This window comes from Gymnoscopelus braueri (genome assembly GCF_963280865.1).
Source record: "Gymnoscopelus braueri genome assembly, chromosome: 11".
In the NCBI taxonomy this organism is placed as follows: Eukaryota; Metazoa; Chordata; class Actinopteri; order Myctophiformes; family Myctophidae; genus Gymnoscopelus; species Gymnoscopelus braueri.
This window is the reverse complement of record NC_137613.1, coordinates 27,728,944-27,742,389: the sequence shown is the minus strand read 5'-3', so window position 1 is coordinate 27,742,389 and position 13,446 is coordinate 27,728,944.

The following is a 13,446-nucleotide window of genomic DNA, read 5'->3' as shown; positions in this document are numbered from 1 at the left end:
TTGCTTTGTTGCTCGGACGACGATAAGCCCCTTTCCTCTAGCCGGATGGCTAGTGCTCTGATGACATCATCAGTCATCGGCCACGGGAGATCACTGGAGCGCTACTTGGGTGGGCTGGAGGGAGGTAGACATCTGCAGCGAGATAGCTGGCTGGCTGGTCCGTTTCCACAGGGGCCGAGCTTGTCCTCCCTCCTGCCCTCTCTCCCAACACTCAACTCTCACAATATTTATGATTCATGCTGGGTGGGATTGAGCCTTTCTCCTGAAGCTCTTGTAGTCTCCAGAGCAGTTGACTCGCTACACAGCCTGCTGGACATAATCTACTACTACTGTATACTCTCGAAGTCATAATCGTCTCATTAAGAATGGACGCGGGAAAGTCCTTTAGCCTTACGCTTTATTTAGACGATGGTACAAATAAAGGAAAATAGCAAATCTATAAGCTCATGTGAAAAGGTTATATAATAATTATATAATTTCATGAATTTGTATTTGATTGAATTTGTGCTCATTCAAAGATAGATGAAGGGTTGAAAGTCTTTAAAACAGTTCAGTAATTTCTCTACAATGATGAGTTCTTCTCTGGCACAAACGGGGAAATAAATAACAACAAAAACAAAACAAACAAAGTAAAACATCAGTATTAGCATCTGCTATCTGACCGTGTGACCGGGATACTTGATCCATAACAACCTGTCCTGTCCTGTACAGTACAGTATGTCAAATACGTTGTTATTATAGTCTTTCCAAGTGTTGTTTTGGGGTTGTTGGTTTTTTAACGATAGGGGTCAGCTGTCTATAACAGCATTTGTCTGTATTGTCCCCCATAAGTATGTACTGTACTGTATGTCGCCACCAATTTTGCCAAATCAATGGGATGACTCAGAGTACTCTCGAACCCCCCTCCCCCCCCCCCCCCACCCCTATTATTTCACAGCATCACACCGGAGGGGTCAGCCAAATATGGATTTCCACACAGCTCTAGACTGGCCTCCAAGTCAGTACGACTTGCCACACCACTATTAGTCCCTGTCTTGTTTGTTTAAATATCATAAGAGCCTTTGTGTAAAAGTAGTAGCAGTCATTACCATGTGTTTACGGTATGTACTGTATCACCGTCAAATCATAACAGCGGATGACTCTGCAATAGGAGCAGAGGGTATACAGATGTCCTACGCCGTATAGAGGAACCGCCAATAGTTAATCACGGTAACAGAATACATTCAATTACCCATCGCCTTCAGCTGAAACACTAACCTGTGTACAATACACAAGGCAAGAGGGATAAGTCAGCGTTTTGTATGAAAACCTGTTGATGTCACCGGGAGCGGGACCTCTACCAGTGAGCTCAGTGCTGGTAATTGATGATGGCGAAACTACGGTAGTCTGTTACGGCACACATTAAGGATACAAGGTTTCCCGTCCACGAGACTTTCTTATTGTCACTCGCAAACGATCCTAAAAAGACAGGAAATATAAAAGCTACGCTGTTTGTTCCTCGTCGGGTGTTGGGTGACGATGCTGAATGCTCGCGGACCACTTGATATCCTTGTCGCCTGCTTGATGAGCTCATGCTTTTGGATATGAATTACAGTAAAAAGCATTGATAACACAGGGACGTCCTATTCAACAGACGTATTGGTGAATGCACTGGAAATCCTTTTCTTTGGAAACACATGCTGTCGGGGAAGAAGTGTTAGCGGCAAGATTCTTACCCCTTATCAATGGGAGACATAGTAATATGTGGTAAACAGTGTGTGTGTGTGTGTGTGTGTGTGTGTGTGTGTGTGTGTGTGTGTGTGTACTTGTATTACTATACTTGAGAGGGCCAAATGTCCCCACAAGTGTAAGTAAGTAGTAGCATTTGAGAAATAGACATTGTCAGGACAAATGTCCTCGTCCTCACAAGAGAAATTATTGTTTTTCTGGTTAAAAATATCTGGGGATGCCTGGACCGCTGGCCTTACGGTCCAGGCACCCGGGCTCAATGTAGCCTGACAGCGCGTCGCGGGTTCGACTCCCGATCCCGACGGTCTTTGCTGCATGTCTCTCCTCTGCTCTCTCCCCATTTCACGTCAGCCTACTGTCCTGTCAAATAAAAGGCATAAATAAAAAAGCCCAAAAACAAATCTTTGAAAAAAATTATAAATAAGTAGATAAATATCTGGGGAGTTAGGCTTACAATTAGGAAAAGATTCAGGTTGGGGTTGGCGTTAGGAATTTAGAGGTGAGGTTTAGAGGTTTGCCTGATTCATATGTAGTTGCGTGCCGGTGTTGTGTACCAAAAATAGCAGATCTACAAGCTCACAACGCGTCGTGCTGCGAAGCGTTGTGAGCTTATAGATCAGCTAATTTAGGTGCGCGACACCGCTAAATGATCGATAGTTAATCTTCACCATTAATACATGTACAAGTAAATACAACTAGAGGACGTCAATCAATGCATACAGTACATAGTAATAGATAAGTACTGTAGTAGACAGAACTCTGGAGCAAATGACAGACCGTATCAGACCATATCATGCCTAACAATAAAAACGTTCTTAGATTGGTGTACCAGAGATAAACATCTCAAATGGGGGGTCCACGGCCTAATGCATATGAATTTGGGGGTCATTGAAATGAAAAGGCTTGAGAATCACTGGATTACGCAATCTCACACTCATCTAGTCATTGAGAGACGACTCTGGATGGAGGTATGTCATCTTGAGATCCCGTGAAGACAAACCGGGAAAGCATCTGTATCATTTTAGATTTTAGAATTGGGAAAAAATGGCAAATCTTTGAATATATATATTTTTAAAGCGATTTTTTAAAACTCAAATCTTTGCTTCTGGGGGTCTCTGGAACAACATTTTTGAGATGGGGGTCTGCGGCCAAATATACATAATTTTGGGTGGTCCTTGACATGAAATAGTTTGAGCATCACTGTTTGAGCAACATATGTTTTTCAGAAAACTGTTAGGATTTAGAGGACATTTTGTAGAATCGGCCTCAGGTCTTAGTGGGTTAAGCCTAATACTTCATTGTACGGTAGTGTCACTTTCCGAGAATCAATCATTCTCAGCGAGTAACACATCGTATTTGGCTTTAGGATGTAAGACATCACTCATAATGTATTTTTTACCTAATAACTATTAGCTGTTAAGCTAAGAGGTTGCCAGAAGCTAAAAGGTATATATATCACACCCTAACAGAGCCGGAAGGTCCTTGTTTTTGATATAATTCCGTCTTTCATTTACTGAGGTGATTACCAGTCTATGAGGACAACAGACAAGCCTCTAGGCTACTTAGACAAGGGCTTGTATGTACAGAGACCTAATAGTAAAACCTACAGTAGTAGGAAGTGGGCATTAGTAGCAAAAATAGCAATCTATCGGCTATTTTTGGCAAAGAGATTTGGTGTAGACGGAAAAAAGCAGTCCAAGTACAGAGCCAACTCAGGTCCAGTTTACTAAGTATAGAGGGGTTAAGTGGTTAAGAAGCACTCAAAATGCAGATAAAATGTAGAGAAAGCTCAAATCATATATAATATGTTGCTGGAATGTCTGTTGACCTTTTGAGTGGTAACACTGGGATATATTTTTAATGCCAATTGTTGAAAAATCACACATTTATGTACATTCATTGTGTTGGAATTGTCTGACATACATGCAGAATTAACTGCTGCGACGGGTTGGGGAGAATGGATGGGTATTTGGTGATTTATTGGTACTTAAAATAGGTTGTACAATGGTAGCCGATGCCCGCATTAATTCAAAACACAGGTGTTGAGCTTCATGGCAGTCAAGGGCATGGCACCCCATGTACGTACCTTCAGGACATGATGCACACCCTTTCCTACACACTTAGATCAGGGACATCTGTCCCTCCCATCCCTACGACACCATGGCCAACAACACTCCAAGCATCCTTAGACTCTTCTCCCTCCTGGCTTCCGTCCAAGCTATGTGGAATGACCCCCCCCCCCCTCAGACTTATACTCTCCCTTTTCCACCGCAGTCTGAAAGCGTATCACTTCAGACTCCATCTCACCCACTAGCAGCACTCCTTATTCTTTGTATCACTTCTTGTTTCCTATGTTTTGAGAGATGCTATAGTAGATGTTATGCAGATGTTTGTTGGTTACTTGTTCATATTATGTTATTTAGATTACGTTGTTTACCACAAATGCTAAGAATGTCATAGCCTGCCATGTTGTTAAGACAGATGTTAGGTTTGATGTTTACCTGGTATCCTAGCATTTCATTGTTTTCGTTCTTCTTTCTTTACCCTGTTTGTTGATTAGGGTTCATGCCATTTACTCTGATCTTGCTCTTTGTAAGTCGCTCTGGACTAGAGCTATATGCCTAAATTGTAAATTATAATTTTAACGCCTCCAGTTCAATTCCGATCTAAACCTTCATATCTCTCTACTATCTAAATAAAGCAAAAACTGCTGTAAAGAAATGCACTTTTCAAATTATTCAAAATGAAAACAATTACATCATTAAACTATAAACTATAACTATAATATTAACTATTATAAATATTAACTATAATATTAACTAGCATTCTGCAAAGACTGCGGTGAACATGAATTGGCCAAAGGGAACAATCAAAATCATTGCTAATCACTAATCGATCCTGATCACTGATTTGGAAAGAATCAATTATTATAACTAGAAAAAGTGCTCATTGGAGCACAGGTCTCCGCCAGGTCAGGTAGGTTATTGTGGCACTATAATAGGCCAATGTGAAAACGGTGCCATTTCCTCCTAGGCCTTTCATTGAGGCATTTTGTTCCAAAAATGTGTTTTGCAAAAATCGACCTGCTGGTGGTGCTATAACAGGCCAATGTGAAAAGGGTGGCATTTCTTCCTCGGACTAGTGGGAACGTGCGTGCAAAATTACACGCAAATCGCACACTGCGTTAATTATTTGAGGTATTTTGTTCAAAATAGACCAATTTAATCCTGCAAACTTTGGAAGCCAATGTTAGCCAAACAGGATGGAATATGAAAAATCATAGACAGATCCGTCTTGATCACATAACAATAGAGATACTGTGTACCGATTTGCATGATGTTTGGATCAAATCTGTAGGAGTAATTAAAAAAAAGGGTTTTGCAAAAATCTGCCTCCTGGTGGAAACATTTGGGGCAGAGTTCTGCACTGGCACCCAGGGAGTGTGCGTGCACAGTTTCGCTGCAATCAGGCCAACGGTGCCGGAGATTAGCTGTTCACAGACAGACGGACGGACAGATGGACGGACAGACAGGGTGCAAAACATAGTCTCTGACAATAATTATAATATACTATAGTTTAAATGGAATATCAGTTCTTGAAAATACAAGTACTGAGAACTTGATGAGTATAGTGTATCATTTTCTGTTGTATATAGTCCACTGTAATACTCAGTTACTCAGTCCATAAAAATGTTTAGTAAGTAAAAGCATTTTAAAATAATAATTATGCACTGTACCTTATTGAAATGGATTAATCTGATTAAAACAATCAAATCTAATCAGCGTGTATTGACCCTCAGCTATGTGTCAAAATGTCGCTGAGCAAGACACTTAAACCCTAACTGCGCCACCCTGAGCACTCATCATAATCATCTGAGCAGACATCTGCTGGGTGAAGCTGAAACAAAATTTCACCTGCAGGACTATGGTCTCCCTTTCCTTTCCTTTCCTGCAGCTGTGTTGCTTACAATCACGGTGTATACTAGTACAGTGGTTTTCAACTCTTTTCATATCAAGGTCCATTATTTATTCGGCATTTGAGCCACGGACCACCATTTGATGAGATTTAGCCTCTCAGACCCAAGACTTGGAATACTTTGTAATCGTTGGATAATATTTTGTCCACAATTCCATGCTGTATTGATGTGGTACCATAGGAGAGATAACAAGGCAACAAACGTTGATCAAATGAACAATTATTCTATATTCACTAATTGTGTAGAGTAGACTCAATGCAGATGTTAACAATTTAACTCTTGAGAGCGTAAAATGAAACCAAATAACTCTCTAACCGTAACTCTCAAGAGTTAAAGATCTATAAGGGTCTATTGGTTTCCAACTCTCCATCATTTAGCTGGGAACCACCTGGAACCCCCTCAAGGACCACTGGTGGTCCCTGGACTAGTTGAGAATCTCTGTACTAGTACAATAAGGTCAGTCCTTATAGCCTGCCATGTTTTTACCCTGCTACAGTTTTGAACCTGAACTGGGAAAACAAACTACAAAATCAGCCTATGGTTTCACGCTCCTTGAAGTGGTTAAGACAATTACAGGGTGAATGAGCCAGATTACTGCAGGACAGCATGTTATCATTCTTACACAACCACCAATGTTAATTATAACACTGTAGACATCTGGATGTTATTATGGGGATATCCTTAAGCACATGGATTCCAAAAATGAAGATGATCTCTGATGGAGGGTTTTCTGCACTAACGAGTATCCAATCCTCAGCATAGCCCAAAAATGTTTTCATCACACAGTAGAGAATGTGTGTGTTTTATTATACTATTAGATCTCAAAGTTCAACCAAGGTTGAAAGGAACCGAAACATGTAAAATTTAATTAATTTACAGTGACTCATGTTTTTGTGTTTCTATGATTTGTTTATGATTAGTTGAGCTAGACATCTTTCCAATTTATGAGGTCACACTGACACCTAGTGGTGTAATCACACACTGCACTGAACAGAAGTCTATTTAAGACAAGAATTAAAAAAATTATCTTACTTCTTAGCCATGAAAATGACTAAGAAATTTTGACTATCCTTGAGAGGCCATTTGGTCCCCACGTGGATAGTAACATAAAACATCACACTCAGTTGTCACTGTATTACCAGTCACTGTGAATCTTGGCGAAGGAATGTTTTTTGACCGAGATTGCCATTTTTTCTCTGTGCTCCGTTATGTGATTAAAACCCCAAAACCACCACGTTTTGCCCCAGGCCTTTGTGGTGAGGGGCCGGTTATGTCCAAGACCCATGTACCAGTCAAGGTATACAGACAGACCACAGAGGCGCAGAGAGATGAATACACAGGGCTGTCTTTACCGAGCACTTTGGTACATCTAGTCCAGGGCTTCACAAAGCTTTCCATGTCAACTTAAGGACCCCCAAATAGCCAGAGCCTCTGGCTGCGGCCCACCCGGTCTGACAACTCAGATGCCCTCTACAGCAGTGGTTCTCAAAGTGGGGTCCGGAGACCCTCAGGGTTCCTTGAGGGGGTTCCAAATGGACCCTTACAGTTCTATAACTCAGAGTGTTTGTAAACTCTCAGAGTTATGGTGGTCCTTGAAATTAAAAGGTTTGATTACCAAAGCTCTATACACTACAGCATGGGCCAGAGCAGGCAGTTCTTTCTGAGAAAGCTCGGGTGCTGCAAGATGCTGCAGATATGGCTAGTGCCCTCTTCTTTCTTTGCTTTCTGTGTCTGCTGGGGGGTTACAACAGCTTCTAGGATACAAACAGACCGAACAGGTTGGTGGGGAAGGATGTAGAGGTGGCAAAGGTCTGAACGGTGAGGAGGCTCACCCCAGGACCCCAGGAAGACTAGAGGCTCATTCATGTGTCTCTATTGGGGATCCTTTAATAAACATAAACATAAACATAAGCTGGAAGCTAACATGGCCCCTCCACGAGAAGATATTGGGGCAAATGAGTATGACAGCGGCCCCCGCTGCGGAAAAACCACTGCACTACTCTATCTGGTTAGAAACACAAATACAGACATGAAGGGAAGGGAAGGGGGTGGAGTGTTGAAAGAAGCTTCCCAATGCACCGCTTCATTGGCCTCACAAAACACAAATTGAAAACATGCAGACAGTAAAATCCTCAGTGTTCATTGAACCACTTAAATGAACCAAAACCTCTTTACTTAGTGAAACGGACCCGAGTTGTCTCTTTACTTGGACCGCTTTTCCCCCTCTACACCAAATGTCTAGGCCAAAAATAGCCAAAAACATTAGCCAGAAATAGCCAATCTACAAGCTCAGAGTTTGTAGATAGGCTATTTTTGGCTAACGTCCTCCCAGAATGGAATAGAATTGTTGTAGGTAGGTGGGGTGGTCCTTGAGGATTGTTTGAAATATGCTTGTGGTCCAGACAGAGCTCAGAAAAGGTTGAGAACCACAGCTCGAGAGAGTTAAATGAACACTAAGGATTTTAGTGTGCAGGATTCAATAAATCATTACTGGATACATTTCCTGTGCCAGTACAAGCACAGTGTATTTACCCCCTGCATCGTCTAACTTGTGTTTGACATAACATAGAAAAGACAGCACTGCATGAAAATGTACAGTATACAGCAAACTCGTGGACCCCTAATACAGTAGGTCCATGTTTTTTACCAACGTTGCTGTGGAGCGATTGACTGATTCTCCCTTATATACTGAAATTGCGTATTGCAGTGGTCCTCAAACTTCTTTATGTCAAGGACCCCCAAATAAATGTATTTGGCTGCAGACCCCCATCTGAAAGCATTTTGTGCCCGGGACCACCATACAATACTTGTGTATATAATAAAAAGTGTTAAAATTGTTCTTAAAATTGTTCTTGAAATAGCAGATCTACAAGGTTGTGAGCTTGTTGATGTACTGTACAGTATATTAAGTGGCTAAACTGATTTTGGTGTGAAGTAGATCTCTATATTGACTCATTTTGATGGGGACTCCCTGGAAGAACCCCTGGGGATCCCCGGACCCCACTTTCAGAACCACTGCCCTATAGCCTACTGTAGGTCAATTTTGTACAAACTTTGCTGTGGGGCGATTGACTGATTGTCTGAACTGAAATTGCCTATTGTATAGGAATGCTGGACCAAGCCTGGACACATAAATAAAACAATGACCTGGTTTATCCTTTGATTACAATCTGTTGACAATCTTTTGATGAGAATCGATTCTCGAGAAACAAATTGAGAAACCATCCATTGATTAGAAGAAAAAACAACTATTGCTCAACTATTCCTCTCTGCATCAGACTATATAACCATTTCCACTCGCAGCAGGTCCATGTTGACTGAATTATATCCTCACTGTCAGGCAGAAACCTTGTATCTCCATATTTCATCTTTTTATAAAAAAATATTCTTAAATGAATGCCCTACTTTTATACTTCATCATCTGATAGTGTTGCTATCTTTGGAAGATTTAGAAAAACTTGTATTATTTTATTTTTTATAATATTTAACCAATGAAAAGTATTAACAAGAGCTTGTGACTAATAATAACTTCATTGGATCCATTTGAACACAGGTTCTTTTTTTTCCCCATTTCCTGAAAAGTTTTGGACATACACGGTTTCCGCCCGACAGCGACGATATATTAGCCGGGATGGAAACCACACAGGCCTATGTGATGATGTGTTGAGGTGATTTCTGTCTATGAACAGGCTTTGGACTATAGTACAAAACCCATACGCGAGTCATTGAGTTGAATAGACTGTGTGCTGCGGTGATCTGGGTTGCAGCGTTTGTCAAGATAAATACATTGAGGGCAAGCGAAGAAAAAAAAACAAAAACGAGAATGTTCACTTCCCCGCCACGACAGAAATAGTCTCCTCTTTGAAATGGAAAATTCAAAGGTTTACGTTTGCCAGACCTATACGTCGTCGAATCGCTGTCACCGCGATATCTGTGAAATGGATTTTCTGAGTTTGTACGTAGGCCAGCGCACGCTGTGCCACGGTACTGATTGCTACAGTCTCCAGACTCCTGTGTCATGGTTGCGTGCCCGATAGTTTTGAAGTACTCCACAGAAGTACATACAGTACAATATCAATATTTCTATGTATTATGAGGTCATGTCATATCTATATCCATCAAATATATCTGTGTGTGTGTGTGTGTGTGTGTGTGTGTGTGTGTGTGTGTGTGTGTGTGTGTGTGTGTGTGTGTGTGTGTGTGTGTGTGTGTGTGTGTGTGTGTGTGTGTGTGTGTGTGTGTGCGTGTGCGTGCGCGCATACTGCAATGTGCATAGGCTTCTTAACCTTTGATAAGCCGTCAAATCATTTTAACCCATTAAAGACCTGAGGCCGATTCTACAAAAACCTTTTTGTGCCAAGGACCCCCAAAATGACATGTATTTGGCTGCGGACCCCCCATCTGAAAAGGCTTTGTGCCAGGGACCCCCAGAACAGAAGATTTGTGTTAAAAAAATCAAAATTATTCAACATTTTTCAAACGCTTTCAAGATTTTTCAAAAATAGCACGCTGTGAGCTTGTAGATCTGCAGTTTTTGAATAGCCAATGCTAAAATCTAAAATGACAGATACTTTCCCGGTTTTAATGGGTTAAAGCATTAAACCACTTAAACCTTATATACTTTGTTGACTGGAGTAGCCCAGGGTCTATACTCCCCCCTCTCCTTCCCTCTACACCAAACCTCTTCACTGGAAAGAGACGCTATAGGGTTCATGTGGTTAAACTAACAGAATATCCTGCTATCCTCAGGACACATTTGAAGTTATTCAGCAAGCCTTTCATGCAGCAGCATCCATTCACTGTAGCCTCGCAGAAACACCCGGCCACTGAAAACAACAGTCTCTCTAGTCTACTCTCTGCTCTGCTCACACTTAATAAAACTAGAGCGATGAGTCAGGTCCAACTTTCACATTTTGGTAGCTTCACAGATTAGAGAGGAAGATGGTTCCATGGGAAACCAAATGGGGTTAACCAATTCGGTCTGATTCTAATAAAACTATGCCTCGCTAATTGGAGAAAAGGCTAATGTGTCGTGTTGGTCTGTCATTTCGCTACTGAATAAATGATCCTTCTGGCCGACGGTTGGAAAGTTGAAAGCGCGCGGCATTCCTGCTGCCTCAGAAAACCATGTTATTTACAGACAAGAGAAGCCGTGCGAGAAACCAAAGCCTGTCACACTCAGGGAGATCCGATGCTCCAGAGCGGCAGATTAGTAACCAACTACCAATTTCCTATTATAGCCCCTTTGATAGGCATGACACTGACTGATAATTCCTGTCTGCGATTGGCTGACGCCCAGTGCTTCTCGGGGGTCGTGATTGGCTGCCCGGCGTCGCTCCAGAGACTTGGTAAGTGCCACCACAGACTGCTGGTGCGGCGTTGAGCCGCGACATAAATCGCTGGCCTCCGCATTCATTCGCGTCGACGTCATCGCAAGTGTTTTGTCAGCATACTGTCTGGGAGGGTGAACCCGAATGCCATCTTAACCACATGGTGATGTCATTTCCTGATTTTAGGGCCATGATATTGCGGTGGGATGTTGGAGTGGGAGTGGGGGGGGGGGGGGTGGTAGGGGGGCTGGTGTAGGGTGGGGGTGGTGGTGGTGGTGGTGGTGGGGCCCTGGAGAGCAGTTGGCCTGAATCGTTCTAATTAAAGATGTATGAAAGAGGCCCCTGGAAGGAGCTTACATCTATGGACGGCACGAGACTGTCTCCATGACGGCCCGCCGCAAACTGAGAGGCACTGTGCATGTCTGTGCATGCTGAGAGAGGGAGAGGGGGGAAGAGAGAGAGAGGAGAGACAGACAGACAGACAGACAGACAGACAGACAGAAACAGAGAGAGGTTTAGACCAGTGATTCTCAAACTTTTTAATATGCATTAGGCCACAGATTTTGAACTCCCTCAAGGACCCCTGGGGGTCCCAGGACTCCATGTTTAGAACCAGTGGTTTAGACAGGCAAGCAGATACACACACACAGACAGAAGACAGTGTCAGAGCAATGGTGAGTCAGGTTAAATCATAGGTTGTTTTTCTGCATAGACCAGGCCATGAGATCTTGTTTCTGAATAGTTTCTTAAATCTATTCTGAATAGACCCGTTCAGTTCACGGCACAAACTAGGTACTGTGCATGGAAAATCATGGCAGTTCTCTCTCTATCCATCTCTCCCTCTCTGTATCTTTTTATCCCCCACCCCTCTCTCTCCCTTCTGTTATTTCAAGACTGGCGTTGTCTCACAGACAACGTGAATGAAAATGGCAGCGCTAATTGAAATAAGAGCGCTGACATCAACAACGGAAAGCATCCAAGGATTGCGTTAGCTCCCACGCCGATCCAAGAGACGAAAAAACGCCAGCTCCGTGCTCTGCTGCGCCCAAGGAGCCACGCACGTTCATTTGTGCCGATCTGTTTATGCGAGCGTGATTGTCTGAACAGAGCAGAGATTTATGACCTATTTACTCTCCATCATCGCCGGTGTCTGGAAGCCTGCTCTGATAAAGACGACAATCACAGATTAATTCAAACTGTGATTTTATCAGATAAACACATCATTGCCGGGTTCAGTTTGTATACTACGCGAATGTGTATTTGTTGTACGGTAGGCATGTGCACTTGTAAATGAGGCAGGCTTAAAGACTGTGTTACATTTAAGATTTCCCTAATTAGTCGTTTTTTTTGATTAATCAGCCTTTTTGAGGAGGTCAGCCTTGTTGCATGTAAACATGGCACGGCGGTACTCCACGGCTCATTTGCTAAGAAAATGGTGCATTCGGGACTGTTTGATGGTGAGATCCTTGGGCGCATGTGTATGCAGGCCCCGCCACAGCCCTGGCAGGGAGATGCCGTCTGCTCACAGTGTTTACGGTTCATCCTCGGCCAGGATTAGTATTCTAAGGGTAAAAATAGGAAGCTGTGTCTTGATTACAGAACAACAATGACCCAACATGTGGTGAGGGATGCGTGTGCAGTGATTTCCAGGCCTGGATTAAACCTTGCATCTTCTTCGCTGGGTTTCAATGTTTGGAGGATCCGATTTGGGAAGCCCTACCAATATGTAAACACGAGGCACTGGAGGCTTTGCGGACAATGGATGAGAACATTTGAGGCTTCGTGTGTTCTCGAGTTGCACTGGTACAGTTTTAACACAGCCAGCAGTGGATCCAATATGCGGTTCACCAAACCACAGGTCAATATGTCAAACTGCAGATGTCTGACTGATGCTGCACTGCAGGAACTTGTATCATGATGCAGTATTATTGTAACTGTACAGTAGTAATGTCCTATCACTCCTGTTGTATTCAACCACAGCAGCAGAGGGCAGTGTGCCCATTCAGTGCTCAATTAGCCTGGCAAGACTCTGTTATTAAACTCTAATAACAGAATCAGACTAAAATCAAGACACCTGTGGATCTCCCTGTGCTATAAGATAGCAGAGTAAATATAACCTTTTTGTTTGTTTGTTTGTTTTTTGAAAAGGCACAGCTTTAGACTGCCGACTAAAGCTGTATGTAGGCCTACGTTGAAAAAGAAGAAAGAACTAAAGAAAAGACTCAATGTGACTCTCACTGTGGCTACGTGCACACCAAATTATTATTGTTTTGGCCAAAGTCTGCTGAAAGCCTTTGGCCCAAATATTCAAATATGATAATAAATTGGACTCACACCACTCTTTAGTTGATGACATGGAGCCTTGTCTATGTTTCTTTAACTTTTTGGACATGCTTTCTTAAATAAACACAC